The 11,759-nt window shown below is 42.3% G+C and overlaps 1 protein-coding gene across 3 annotated transcripts in view; it reads right to left on the bottom strand.

The window, feature by feature from the left end:
- USP21 (ubiquitin specific peptidase 21) overlaps window positions 1–11,353 on the bottom strand; it is a 480,681-nt gene extending 469,328 nt beyond the window's left edge. Inside the window, exon 1 of one of the 3 annotated variants that reach the window (XM_078669158.1) lies at window positions 11,178–11,353. The gene's annotated coding sequence lies outside the window, so the exon portion shown is untranslated. The remainder of the gene's footprint in view (window positions 1–11,177) is intronic. The other 2 variants (XM_078669157.1, XM_078669160.1) reach the window with 2 other exon arrangements.
- Between the last annotated feature and the right edge of the window lie 406 nt (window positions 11,354–11,759).

The raw sequence follows: 11,759 nt of genomic DNA on the forward strand, positions 1-11,759 counted from the left end.
AGGATTCAAGCAATAGCAGCTAAACTTGCCCTGGGGAAACAGACGCTCCTCTACCTCCTTGGCTCTGTCTGAGCTGCATTGGCTCCCGATATTTCAGAGTCCAGTTTAAATCTCTTTGTATAGTTTTTTAATCCCTGCACGGGCTTGGGCCGATACTGCTGAGGAGGACATTTACTTGGTATGTTCCGGAGAGAAGCCTTTGCTCCTCCACAGCGAGATTGGTAAAGGTGCCTAGGTTTAAAAAAAAAAAATTCGGAGGTAGGGCATTTGGCACCTCGGCTGCACGACTATGGAACAGGCTCCCACTGGAGCTGAGACAAATGGAGTATATCCTCCCTTTTAGAAAGGGATTAAAAACGTGGCTCTTTCCTGGTACATAACTGGTCACTTTTGCGTCCCCGGACTAATTTGAGTGTACACTGTTGGTTCAGCGCCAGGATGCCTGTTAGGTGATAGAGCGCTTTATAAGTGTCATAAATAAATAAATAAGATGAGAACACATTTTAAAGGCTTGTTTACAGAAATGGAGCACTCGTGGAATATACAGTAAACAGGCTATGCTCCAAGGGAGGGATGGAGAAAGACATACTGGACAGCCCAATATAAATAACACCAGCAAATAGACAACAAGCACCTGTGAGTTGACTAAGCACAAAACCAGTCATAAGCAACAGGGAGGGGGGGGGGGGGGGGATACGTTCCCAGGAAAGCTTTCCGAATGTCCCCAAGAAGTCTATGCAAACCAACAACCGGAGGTGTCCAAACATTAGCTAAACTATAAATAGGTTATCGAAACATCACGGTCTGCCACTGTAAGATTGTAAAATCTTAGTGTACCTTTACATTAACAATACCTCTTTTCGTGCTAAATCCAATTCACCAATCTAACAACTTCTGATGTTGTTTCAGATTCACTGATGTAAATGATCCTTGACAACACAGTATGTCATTCTCTTGAATAAGTGGGCGAGTGAGTTTAAAGTGGTTTAGGCCAAGTACTTATTTTCAGACTTAGAAAAGATAATATTCCAACGGTGTTCCTGGAAAGGGAGCAGCAGCCTTTTTTGGATGAAAAGTGAACGGGAATTCAAAGGAGCAAGCACGCATGCCGTGAAAGCAGGTTTTGACCCTTGCTCAAGTTTTCAAACAAAGCACGGGGATGTGTACTGTGCACAGGTTATTCCATTTGGTCTCTTGGCAACCACTTTACTCACACAGTGCCAGGAGCAGGCTGGCGGCGGGAGATCGCATTAGCACAAGTGGTAGTTGTGCCTTGCTGTAGGTAGCCTTGGACTAATCTACCCGAGGCAGCGGGAACGACAGAAAGCGAGCCCGTTAAGGCTCCCCGCCCTCCTATCCACAACAATGCCATGCAACTTCCGCAGAGCGACCTGCCTGCTTTCTTTTCAATCAAAATATGCAACAAAACTAGAACAAATTGGCAATCCATTTACGACAGGCGTCGTTTCATTAGTTCATAAGAAAAGCCGAAATGTCAATTTTAGGTAACACTGGTTATCAGCAAAATGGCCAAAACGAACTGCCAATCAAACGATGCGAGTATCATTTTTTTTCTTTAATTATGGTCTGTCCTCTCAATCAACGTCGGAGTCTAATCCTAAACATAGGCTCCTCATTTTCTATTCAGGAGGAAATGCGCTAGGTTTTTAAATTGCGGTTTAAACAACTACACAAAGAAAGGGTGACCAACTTCTCCAGCACATTTTGTAACGTTAAAATAAATCAGGCTCTAGAGGGCGCACTTCTCTCTACTGACAGGTTGCCTTGCCAACAAGAAACTTAAAATACCAATTTCTTGCTCCTACTGAGTCCAGTTAGGTTTTCTCATGTGGTGTCTTTTATGTCCAAGATATGGGACTGGTTGAAAATGATGGTTTCAAAAGTGGTGCTTTTTTGTCATTGTGGAGCCACTTGGAAAGGTTAATTGCACAAGGAGGTCATGCATCTGGTTGGGTGGATGGAGTGTGCACACTGGCAGATGACGTAAACAATGGCAGGACCATCCAAGTGTTTGAATAGGCAAGAACTCAGATGGGGTGCAGACAGGTCAGTTTATTTCAAATGGCAGGTTGTAGAGTGCAGCACTAAACAAATGGTACGAGAACTAGCCTTGCTGATACAGATGCTTCACGTTTTCCTCCCTTCATGGAGGTACACTGAGGGGTGCCCCAATCCACGTCTATGGTTCTGATTAAAATGGGAACAGGATTGTGGGGCAAAGATTACAAACACTGAGCCTAACACAGTCCCAACATATACAAAGAAAACAACAAGCAATGCAGGTTCCACCTCGTCCAATTTAAGCATTTCCACATGGGCTACTTTACAGCTAGCATTGCACACAAAAATATATATCGTCCAACAATTGTTCAAGAAGTAACATGGAGGAGGTGGTTTTGATTCACTTGGTCTGAATGTGCAGGTGGGAGAACTATTTTCGGAGCAGAATGTGATCCAGCTTAGGACAGTGTTGAAATATCTGGTAATTTTAATCCCCACACAATGCAACTTGGGTCTACGCTCCCAAGACATTTGATTTGCAGTTAGCTACGATTTTATTTATTTGTAATCAATCCGTCTCCAGCCCTATCTGGCTTTCAAGTGACATTGTTTGGACACTGGGAGGCTAAATAACTCCAACTATCTAAAACGGATTGAGAGGGACATCAAGGGAATCGCTGAATCTTCCCTAAAAAATGTCAACCCCAGTGCACCTCATATACTACCGAAGGCCACGGTCACTAAAACTGCAGAGGCATCAGCGGCACCGAAGGACCCACCGGTACCGAAAATTACTGAGGGGATTCCTGAGGTAACCAAAGATAAGGATGTAACGGAACCCAAAATAAGCAAGCCAAATAAAAATAGTGTACCACAGGATAGTAATGGCAAAAATTATAGCGCAGAAAACACTACAAAGACCATTAATCTCCCCCCAGAGGTTTGCCCATTTGTGGTTATTCTGGCTGGAGTGCCGGAATTGGGCAACCATGAAGTAGAAACCTCTGCAACCCTATGGAATAGGGTTGTTCAATGGTTGGATGTAAATAGACCACTACGCCCGCATATGATGGGCAGAATCCTTACCATCAGGCGAGTACCTTGGGTGGGGTATTTGGCAAAAAATATAAACGGGGATTGTATTTTAATCAATTTTGACAATCCTAGAGTAGTGAAACATATCTGCAACTGGAGGTACCCTAGTCTAGGCACCACTATTCGTCCTTTTCAACTGACCTATTTCTACCCACCAGGCCACTTCTCATCTAGGGCAGATGGTTGGACAATGGTGCAACGAAATGGGAGGGGGCCACGAGGTGGAGGCTGGTTAATGCCGCCTCTACATTTAGATTTAGATTATATTTCCACCAACAATCGCTTCAATTGCTTAGATGCAGTTGATTGACTGCAAGACACCCTTCCCCCTCCTCCCTCACTGTCACCACGTCAAGAGACTGTAGAACAGGTACTCGAATATCATAGAGTACCCAATTTAAAAGTGGTAGGAATCAGGGACACAAATGGAGTAGTACGTCCTAGTACAAACCAGGCAGTTGATCGAATGTTGATCACTGACACTACAGATCAGCCCCAAAGTGACGGTACAGTAGATGAGGTCATAGTCTTAAAGACAGGAACAGTCTGTACAGACCCACTATAGTGGGTAGGTATGTCAGTACTCGAATAGGGGCAATTAGAAGCATAACTACACCTCCACCATCGAGTAGTAGTGGCACAAACGAAGGGTTGATTTTAGTCCAAGTAGTCTCATGGAATGTAGCAGGAGTGAGTACAAAAACAGGTGACCCTGAATGGAACAATTATATGAATACCTTTGATATCTGCGTTTTGCAGGAAACTTGGGCCACAAATCAAATACACAGAGTTGGATATAAAACATATCAGATAGATGCGGTTCCATCAACCAGAGGACGGGCCTCAGGGGGTTTATTAATATGGGTCAGTGTATCTATTAATATCGGCATAAAAAATTTAAATATTGACTCTCTTGATTTACTTGGCCTGGAAATTACTACTGATGATAAAAGGGTGATTTATCTTATTAATGTCTACAATAGACCATGTCCATCCTACAAGGAGTCACCATGCATTGATAAATTAGAGACTCTTATGGACACTTTGGGTCCAGAAGCAAGTGTAATTATATGTGGGGACATGAATTGTAATTTCGAACCTATTATAGGCATGTATAACTTGTATGAAGAAGAGGATGCTGCTAATGGAATACCTTCTTTGGTTAGCAATGGGGCGGCTGCCGGAACCACCCTGGCTCTTCAGATCACAAGGTTACTCACAAGTCAAGGACTGAGGGCATGTAATGGGCGCCTGCCATCTGATAGCCCGAAAGCACCCACTTTCAAGAGGCGTACATGTGAAAGTAAAATAGATTATGTCATTGTCTCATTTGATCTATGGCCATATACAAAAGACCTGAGGGTTAAGGAAAGATTTGACAGCGATCACCGCCCCCTTGAAACTAGCTTTTTACAGAGTTTACTAAAGGGGCCGGAAGTTAGCGAGGGAGGTCACAGCCAAATACAACCACCCACAATAGACAACATTATTCTTAGTAATAATCGACGGTCTGTGAAATGGGCATATATCTTGGGAAAAGAAGAATTATTGGTCAATATTTATTGTTCTCTTGCAAATACATTTGATTCATATAACCCTGTTGAATGCGAATCAGGTGAATTTATCAAACTGCACAAAGCCTTTTTCAACAAACTATTAGAACTTATGACAAAAAAGCCAAAAAAAGGGATTGGTGTAGTGAATGCAGTGCCTGCTGGCAAACCCTGGTTTAGTAAAGAATGCCGAGTCGCAAAATCCATACTGATTGACGCACTTAAAACAAAGGGTGCTCTAGAAGTAAAAGAAAAAAGGAAATTGTATAATAAAGTATTGGCAAAAGCAAAGTCTTCCTGGGATGAAGAACTCTGGTCCAGTATGTTGTCAGCGGCTACGACAAAGGACCAGAAGTTATTCTGGGAAATAGTAGCTAAGGGAAATAAAAGAGAGAAAGGCTCCAGAGAGGTCTTCGTAGATGAGGCAATGTGGATAAACCACTTTACGAACCTATACGCGGCGCAAGGGCCTGGGTGAGTAGTGCAGGAAGAGAGAGCTCTACCTGTTGTAGATGATGTACACCCACAGATAGTTTTTAACTTACAGGAGACAGAGCTAGCTATTAACTCGGTCAAACAGGGGAAGGCCCCTGGTCTTGACAAAATCCCAGGCGACCTCTTCAAGCATGACTTGGCTGTATGGGCACCATATTTAAATCATCTGTGCAATACAGTTGCGGCTGGTGAACCAATCCCGGATACATGGAATGGCGCAGAAATTATCACAATTTTTAAAAAGGGGGACAGAAGCGATCCAGCTAACTATCGCCCCATAAGCCTTTTAGATATAACCCAAAAACTATATGCCAGGCACATATTAAACCATATTAATGCATGGTTGGAACAAGAATCAGTTTTAACAAAATACCAAGCGGGCTTCAGAGAAAAAACAGGAACCATAGACCAGGTACTAAGGCTATGCTGCTTGTATTGGAAATATGTCATCATTCGCAAAGGCCACTTGTATGTGGCATTTGTTGACCTACGAGCAGCATTTGATCTTATCCCCCGAGATCTACTATGGGAATCCTTGAAATGCCAGGGACTCCCAGGGGATTTGTTAAATTTGGTGATGGGTCTCCACAAGGAGAATTACGCTAAGGTCAGGTGGGGCCCAAACAGGGAACTTTCACAATCTATCCCTATAAAAAGGGGAGTACGCCAGGGGTGCGTGCTGGCTCCTACACTCTTCTCCCTCTTTGTTAATGACATCCCGTCCTACATGGAGAAGTGTGATAATGATTCACCTAGATTGGGGGGTGAACGGGTTCCGTCCCTCCTTTTTGCGGACGATACCATCCTTATTTCACAAACACCGCGGGGTCTCCAGAATTTACTAGAAAGGTTCCAGTCATATTGCAATCTTAAAGGGTTAGAAATTAATATAAAAAAAACAAAATACATGGCACTGAGCCTGCACAAAAGTTTTAGAAAAAACCTAATGTTAAATGGTCACAAATTAGATCACGAGCAGAATTTTACATATTTAGGTGTATTAATTGATTCACTACTAGCATGGAGACCGCAGCTAGAAAAAACGAAAATAGTGTTCAAACAAAACTGCCTTCCAATTTTAAAAAGACACAACAAATGCTTGAACAAGGCAGTTACCCCAGCTTTAGAGATCTTTAGGTACAAGGTTCAATCTGCGGTACTATATGGAGCAGAATTATGGGGACCAGTATGCAGGAAGACTTTTGAAACCCTTGAGAATAAGTTTTTTAGGGGATTACTAAAAGTGCCCACTAACACCCCTCTGACACCACTATTTTTGGATCTGAATATTAAACGTACTGACCAACATGCAATGTTGAGACCATTATTGCTGTGGGTCAGATTATGGACAACTCCCGAACTGAACGAATATAAAAACGGGTTGAAAGAAGTTATGGATCTAGATAGCGGGAGCAAAATTTACTGGTTAAAGCATGTAAGATCCTGGTTAGTTAAACTAGGACTAGCCCATTTTTGGAGCGAGCCAGAATCGTGTGGGTTCAAGAACAATTGTTAAATTGTCATTCTGGTCCTATATAAGTTATGATTCTGCATACATAAAAATCCATGGCCCCTTAACTGAAAATTTTTTAATGGTTTAAGATGTGGCACATTTTGAAACATTTTTGGATGAGGTACAGCCGCCACTAGCAAAAACCTTGTATATAAAATACAGATATGGAATATTGAGAACTAAAGCTCTTGAGAAAAGTTGGGTGAAGACAAACAGTGATCTCTGCACTTTATGCTCTAACAATGCAAGGGAAGATGTCTTACATATATTATTTTTCTGCTCCAGTTATGCGAAGTCAAGGAAAAAGTGGATAGTGCTGCTATGTCGCATTACTGGTTCAAACTCCTATAAGGAGGCTGGTAGAATCTTAAAAACAGACACCAGTCAAGTAATTGTGTTTGGCATCAGTAGATTTCTTCTCGCTGCTAATTTTATTAGATTGAAAATGGGTCTTCATTTTTAACCATATAACTTGTTGAAACCCTCTTAAAACTAATATCATGATCGTTACATATACCATAAGTAAAGGATAACCGAGCACCCGACTTTACGGTTGGGCATACCAACCATGTAATATTTTTTTATTATTTTATTGTAATTTTTTAATTATTATGCCATGGTGGCTGCAAATTTAATTGTTTTCTAGCTTGTAAAAATGTTGATTATTTTTAACTCTTATATTTATTCAAAATGTGTGATGATTTCTTTGACCGTAATACCATGACACAAATGACGTAGACCGAGATGAACTGAACTTATAATGTAATGTAATCCTAAGTAGACCTTCCATACCCCACTTGTGTTTTTGAATATTATATAATCGTATTTTAATGAATTTTAACTGTATATCTTTTATGATGCAACTGCAACGAAATAAAGATTATTGAATTGAATTGAAATTGAATTAAATAACTCCAAAGTTTGTGCTGATCTGCCTGGGATTGCCACCATCTAGTCCCATTCCTCCTGAAAGCTTTAACATATTCTTTTGCAACGTTTAGCACTTCCCATCATAGTGATATTCGACTCATCCAAACCCTTTCTCACAATATGATTAATGTGAGCACCTATTCATTTGAAAAGCTCTACTGTGACAGAACAAGTAGTTCTCCTACGCATGTACTTTTCACAAGAGATCAGTAGTTGTCTTGGACTCCTCAATCAAGGTTCTTTTTAATGTTTGACTTGATATCGGAGGTCTTGAAGTTGTTGTGGGAAGATGTAAGAGTTAAGAGAGTTGCTGATGGTGTTTACAGGGAAGGCAGCATTTGTAATAAGGTTTCCCAATAGCTTGGGGTGGGTAAAGGTCTAATGGGGAGCCAAAGGACAGTTGGCAGGACCATTTTCCTTGAATTGAGTGGTGGCGAGTTGTTTCAATGGTACAAGGTCGGCCAGCAGGTATCGCCTTGTCCTTCGTAGCTGAAAGAAAGGGGTTCCTTCAGGGCTTTCTTTTGAGCACTCATGGAAAATGCAGTAAACAGGCTATGCTCCAAGGGAGGGAGGGAGAAAGACTTACTGGACAGCCCGATATAAATAACACCAGCAAATAGGCAGCAAGCAACTGTGAGTTACAAAGCTGAATGTTACACGATATGCTTTGCTGCAGGTACATTAACCCTTCATGCTAATTTGAGTCAAAACTGTGACTAGACAGAACAAAGATCAACTCACTTAATGCATTACCCACCAGAGATATATTACCATTAATATTATCCATGAAAATTGTTGGGGAAACAAATATCTCTGTAGCCAGTATTTTAACCTTGAAAAATATTTTAAAATGCAGCATTATTGTGACCAGTTAAGTAAGGCAGAAGAGATTTACTGTTACGTCTGTCCTTGTTGCCAATTTCTTGGCCCTGGATATAAAAAAATAAAAAAAGATACATTGGCAGCCAGACTCCTCCTCTCATGACTCCACCTCCTTTACCCTGCAACTCATTCACCCCCAATTTATGGATTTTTGGATTCAAGGTTTGCCAATTCCAGCGAGTACTAGAAAGCAGGAAGATTGTGTCAGGTCCCAGTTCACACAGCTATTTCGGGACCCAGAGAAACATGCTGCATTTATCCTGGTGTCATTTTCCATCACCGCAAACACAGCAGGATGATTGCCGGTGTGCTGAAACTTTTCAACCACTCACCCTCAGTCAAGAGATCTGGGTTTAATCCATCTTTCTTTTGCTCACTATGCCACCCCAGTTTGGACCCAGCCATAAGCAAATCAGTCTTGACCCTGCTCCTCATGGGAACAGTCCAGCCCGAACTGCCAGGCAAGTCCCCCCTGGACCGGAAACAAACTTCCTTGGACCGGATGAGGGGTGATACTCTGAAACCAGTCCCAGGATGCTTGTTTCCAGTTCCATGTTGTGCAAAACAACGATGGATATAGGCCCAGATCACCGTACAGGGGGTGAATGTTCGACATTGCTTCAGCATTTCGTCAAGTGTTCTTTTTGCATTTATCGTTCTAAGTGGAAGTGTATGCCCAGATGTGGGCCCCATTCCCAACATGCCACTGGAGTCAAGCAAGCCTGGCTGATGAGGGGTGACACCCTGAAACCAGTCCCAGGATGCTTGTATCTGGTCCAGGGAGGACCTGGTCTGGCAGTTCGAGCAGGCCTGTTCCCATGGGGAGCATGGTCAAGACCGATTTGCATATGGCTGGGTCTAAACTGGAATGACATGGTGTGCAAAAAAACAATCGATTTAGGCCCAGATCTCTGTAGTGGGAGTGAATTTTCAACATTGTTTCAGCATTCCTCCATCAAATATTCTTTTTGCATTTTCCATCATGAGGTAGCAATGCAAAGGCGGAGAGGGGGCTTTCTAATTTACACTTCCAGCACGACCCAAAACAAAAGTTTGATTTAAAGGGCCATCAACATTCTTTTTGTTGGAGAATAATACTGGAAGGGAGAAATCTGGAGCAGAACACCTAGACGCCGAAGAAATGGTAGGCAACAAAGGCACGCAGCATATTATCACTTCAAAAGCACTTATGAGAAACTATGATTTGTTCAACTCCCTATGTAAGAGATGTGCTTCCACTTTAAGAATGCAAGCTTCATTTGCCTGTATGAATAATTACACAAACATAGATGTAAATTACACCTACTTATTTTTTATTTAACTCTTTTATAGCACTACTTATGCCAGTTTGGGGTGTTAAGAGCACTTTACATCACACACAAAGGCATAATACATCATACAATTGTGTAAATCAATGTACAGGCAATGTTACACAAGACAATAAGGGTTATAAATTATGTGGTGAAGGAATGAATCACATAGCAGCGATACTTGTAGACATTATATGATAAGAGTGAATGGCTGGGATAAAAACAAAGCCAGTGCTTGCAGTGGTTTGTACAATAAGACTTTATTACTTCTCAAAGGAACCCTTCTTTGCAATCTTAGAATAACACATTGAGAAAAAAACAATAAGGATCTAAACTCATTTAAGCTACATTATGAGCAAACACTTTTATTGAGCAAACCACAGAACACTCCCAGAACTGTGTTAACCACTAGAGCTATCTTACTGCTATTATAATCCCTTCAAAATGTATGGGCACACAAAGATCTCTGTAGCAGTTGTCCTAACAATGGAAAATATTTTAAAAAGCGTGCTTTTTATGACCAATAAAGTAATTTAGAACAGATTTACTGTCACATATGTCCTTGCGCCAATGTCTTTGCAGCAGATTTATTTTTAAAAGAAGGTATGTTGACTGTCAGACACTGCTTTTCAAGCTCCAACCCTCGTCACTTCAACCCCTTACCTCCTCTATACCTTTGACCCCCAATTTATGAGTTCCGGCAGTAAGTTATGTCCAATTCCAGCACGGACGCTAATCATTAATGCACATGTAAATTAATTATTCTAAATAGCAGGATGGAATTGTGTAGTGAAATATATGATGATGAAATCCAGTGTAGGTTCTTGAAGAATAGGTATTTATTGATATGATGGTACAAGATGGTAGTAGTTGGTATTAGATATTAAGAAGGAATTAAACCCCACCAGGAGCTGTCTCCTTACAGCTCAGCCCCAAGCTCCCAACTGAATTCACCAGAGCTAGGAACCCAACATTCTAGTGTGTCATGAATATGAACATTCCACAAGGTGACAGCAGGGGATGAGCAAGACAGGATGAGTAGCAATCACTACACATTGTCTCATGGCTTCAACGCCAGTGGTATCACAAATTGACAAGGACATGTTGTGACAGGTACTGATGGCAATCTGGGTTCTACCCTTGAGCCTTGGCAGGTTTCTATCCTAACAACGGAAGCGGTGGCTCGGTTATTACATACAAACACTTGGTATCATTCACATTATTGGAATAGTCAATACGCGATCAAAGACAGGGCTACCTACCGCCACGATGGTGAGAAAACATCATCTCATTTAGGTAAGTACAATCACATACGTGAAAGTACCTGCATCTCAAACCTCCCGACTCAAGCGGGAGGCACGCGAAAATGGGCCTTACCTTCCGTCTCCAGGCGACAGAAGATTTCAAACATCCGACTGCCTTTTCTTTCCTATTGACTCCAAACAACTTCGATACGGTAAAGCAAGGGAAGGTAATCATAAAGATGGTTTTAAACAGATTGACAGGCTAAGGGGAGGCACCAGGAGGGTCTTTGAGGCTTTACTTTCCAGCAAGCCGTCCGATTGGTTAGACGAAACGACCCGCCCAGAAAAAGACGGCCCACCCATCCCCATAGAAACCACCACTACTGCTACACACCGGAAAAGGCCTCCCCGCTGCCCCGGAAGAGATAGTCCCTATTGCTGCAGCACAGGAAACGGCCTTCCTGTGCCCCCGGAAGTATTGTACAGCTGCTCGGGGGCCGGCTTTGCAGGCTACGCTTTCAGTCGTGTGTCTGTCAGTGCCTGTTCCTGCCTGTGACGACGGAGCTGTGCGGACAGCCCCGCCTGCTGGATAAATACTAGAGCAGACTCGCCCCTTGAGCGAGTCTTTGACCACGAGCGGGCTTGTTGTCCGGTTGCACCAAGCGGGTACACGTTGGGGAGTGGGTCTTACATTAGGCTGATAACATACACGTCA

The sequence above is a fragment of the Lissotriton helveticus genome, chromosome 12 (genome assembly GCF_964261635.1).
Source record: "Lissotriton helveticus chromosome 12, aLisHel1.1, whole genome shotgun sequence".
NCBI lineage: Eukaryota > Metazoa > Chordata > Amphibia > Caudata > Salamandridae > Lissotriton > Lissotriton helveticus.